Source organism: Rhinopithecus bieti, unplaced genomic scaffold (genome assembly GCF_001698545.2).
Source record: "Rhinopithecus bieti isolate Rb0 unplaced genomic scaffold, ASM169854v2 scaffold_2244, whole genome shotgun sequence".
Classification (NCBI taxonomy): domain Eukaryota; kingdom Metazoa; phylum Chordata; class Mammalia; order Primates; family Cercopithecidae; genus Rhinopithecus; species Rhinopithecus bieti.
The window spans coordinates 259196-262542 of record NW_016803661.1 but is presented as its reverse complement, the minus strand read 5'-3'; the positions used below and the strand labels follow the sequence as shown (position 1 = coordinate 262542).

Sequence of the window (3347 nt, the reverse complement as noted above, 5' to 3'; positions counted from 1 at the left end):
AAAAAAAAAAAAAAAAAAAAAAAAAAAATTACAAACTCAGTTTATTATTATTATTTTATTATTGTTACTTTTCTTCTTCTTAAGATGAAGTTATTAAATGTAATTTTGATTTATGCAATGCTCACAGTGGCACCTAATGCGATTAGAAATTATAATATTCTAATTGTCCCATCCTTTGGAACTCCATTTGTAAAATCAATGGTCATTTTTTCTCACGCATGTATTTGATTTTATAATTCAGCCATTTGTAATACCTGGAATATGTGGCATAATGACATGTATGACAGTCCTACAAAGAGTTTCAAAAGCTTTTTGCAATACTCTTACCATACATCTTTCTTATGAGAATTAGAAAATTCAAACATAACTTTATCTTGGAGGTAAAGCCCTTTGAAATATTGCTAAAGTGCATACTGAATAAAGACAACACACTTAAGCGGACATTCTCCCCTTTAAACAGCATTCATCTTTTCAAAAGCAATAGATTCTCAGTCCACACGGAGTCTGTTGCATTATTCATTTCATGTGCAACCTCATGCTGGACCATAAATTGTTACTTTATCTAATCAAAGGAGACTTAACTCTACAGAAGGTCAAAGGTTTAATTTTGTGAAGTATTATCTTACGCTATGAGTTTAACCGAAAATAGAAGAAGAAAACAGCCAAGAAACTGGTAATAAATGAACCTTTATTGCCTCAGGCATTGGCCTAGTTAATAAACTTTCATTGAAGGTTTCTTTCAACTGTTACGGACAATGAGAGGGAAAAAATCTTAAATTACAGCCATGTGTGACTTTTAAAGCAGTCATTCTTTTTATCTCAACCTTCCTAGCTCAGGGAAAGAAGAAAAAAAAAGACAAAGAGAGATTGTCTTCGAGCCCTTAACCAAAAATGTATGTTTCTAAACAGATGAAAAAGTACAGATAAACTTTTCTGAAAGCAGAGGTCAGCTTTGAACAATATTAAAAAAAATGCTTTCTTGAGGTGTTGAATCTTAGAAAACAATCTCTCTAGTTCAACGTAAAACTACAAAAGGGAGGAGGAGGACATGTTTTCTTCCCAACAAGCCTAACTCTTAAATTGTAGTCTCCTGCTTAGCACAACATAATGCCGTATAATCTTGTCATTATTGCACAAAGTCAGCTGTAGTTTTGATATTAATTAAATGCATTGTAAATAGAACAGTATCTATGTATTATCTGACCTGTTTTAATGAAGAAATCCTTCCTCTATCATCAGAAATGCCAGTAGCAGAATAATTAATTGATATACAATTAAAATTTTTAAGAGGAACAATTTTATCTTCTTAGCTGATATTCTCAATCAACAGTGTTATATGTGTCATTTTTATATCAATATTTTCTAGAGAAGTAAATGAACTGAGTTCTTCTCAACTATATCCAGTTTTTCAGCCGGCACTGTGTTGAAGACAAAAGTTATCGCAGCCTCAATTCCACTTCCATGCCACAGTATAAATAAGGTAGATCCTCCTGTCACCAACAGAGTTCATATAAACTGTGAAATAAGGAAGAAGCAATGTTTTGCATCATACCTCAGATCTTCTCCAAGAGAAGGGGAAAGAGAGCTGGCTCTGTACTCCTAACGGGACCCTCTCTGCCAGGTTCTATCTACAAATCACAATGCTCTCAGCAGGGCACCCAACCCTATTCCACCTAGCAGCATTTGGACAGAACTGGGGCTCTACTTCATTCCAGGGACATGTCCCCAGGATGCTATCTTGGCCACCTTTGAATCTGAACATGATGGCTGCTTACACCAGCAGCACCAGGTGAAAGCAAGGCCAGGCTCCCTACTAAGAAATGCACTCTGCACGGCTGGAAGGCAATGAGTTCTACTGGGGTCAAGGATGAAGCAGGTTTATAGCAGCGGCTCTGCTTCTTTTCTATATTTGCCAAGAATAGCAAAGGAGACTTCTGAGAAGAGACCATCTAACCTGAATCATGAATGGAAAAAAAAAAAAATCAAGTTCTATTCATAGAATATTAAGGATACAAACACAGTGTTTCTAAGAATGTGGTTAAACTTAGATATCAGAATCCAAAGCAAGTTGGAATAGTTGGTTTTCATTGAATTAGTAGAGGGTTTTAGAATCAACGAGCAGGTTTGATTTTATGCAAGAAACCATAAAGTGCTACTCCAAGTTTAGGAGGGGAAGCATTGTCAGAAGAGCAATTGATAAACATGATTCTCCCCACACCTGACTTATGGCATAATTTTTACACGTGTATATAACTGAGGATCTTAAGAAGAAAAAGGTGAAGAAAATGCAGAAATATCAACTACTTTCTAGAATGAAACACTATAGTTTAGAATGTACATAAATGAAAGACAAGTTGCATGTATGTGTGTAAATGATTTAGTAATAGCAAGGGTGGTGATGGTTTATAATTTCAATAATCTCATTTATTGTTCTTTAAGAGAAAAAGCCTGAGGTACATTTAGAAGGTGATCTTAAGGTCAGAGAAGCATGGGAGAGTAACAAAAGCAGGTATCTCAAGTCTAATTCTTTGTTCCATTAATCAGACTTTTATGGGCTTGGGAAAGTTTGCTACAGTACACAGGGAGGATAAGAAAAAGGAAAGATCAAGGGAATTCAAAGGATTTATTAAAAGTGCAGACAGTAACTCCAACTAGTGTTTTCGCTAGATAGACACAATTAATTAATTGTAACATTGTGAAACTAAAATGCTGAAAGAACGTGCTCATGCCTGCAATGCAGTAATGTAGCAAAATACTTATAATCTTTCAACCACCAGGAGCTTTTGTTGGTTTTTTAACCTAATCCACAGCTTGACATAGATCCTAGGGTAATAGAACACAGTTCTTTGATTGAAATAATATCTAAACATTGCTGCACTAACCTGGTGGCCTAATAAGTCTGTGTTTCTGAAACTTGAGAAATTTCAAGTTTGGAAACAAACTGAGAGACTGAGCTCTGGCTTGAAAAGTCCTTCAAGAACTTGCCTTTGAGACTGGAATATACCCTTTCCAGTTTAACAGGACCAAAAGAGATATAAAACTTCTGTAATTGGCCAGGTATGGTGGCTCACGCCTGTAATGCCAGCACTTTGGGAGGCCAAGGCAGGCAGATCACGAGGTCAGGGTTCGAGACCAGCCTGGCCAATGTGGTAAAAGCCCCATCTCTACTAAAAATACAAAACTTTGCCAGACCTTGTGGCAGGTGCCTGTAATCCCAGCTACTTGGGAGGCTGAAACAAGAGAATTGCTTGAACCTGGGAGGCGGAGGTTGCCGTGAGCCGAGATCACGCCACTGCACTCCAGCCTGGGCAACAAGAGCAAAACTAACTCTGTTTCAAAAAAAAAAA

At 36.7% G+C, this 3347-nt stretch overlaps 1 protein-coding gene across 1 annotated transcript in view; it reads right to left on the bottom strand.

Annotated features, from left to right (window-relative positions):
- Positions 1-3347, bottom strand: part of DACH1 (dachshund family transcription factor 1) — a 458628-nt gene that overhangs the window by 220225 nt on the left and 235056 nt on the right. The window lies entirely within an intron of this gene.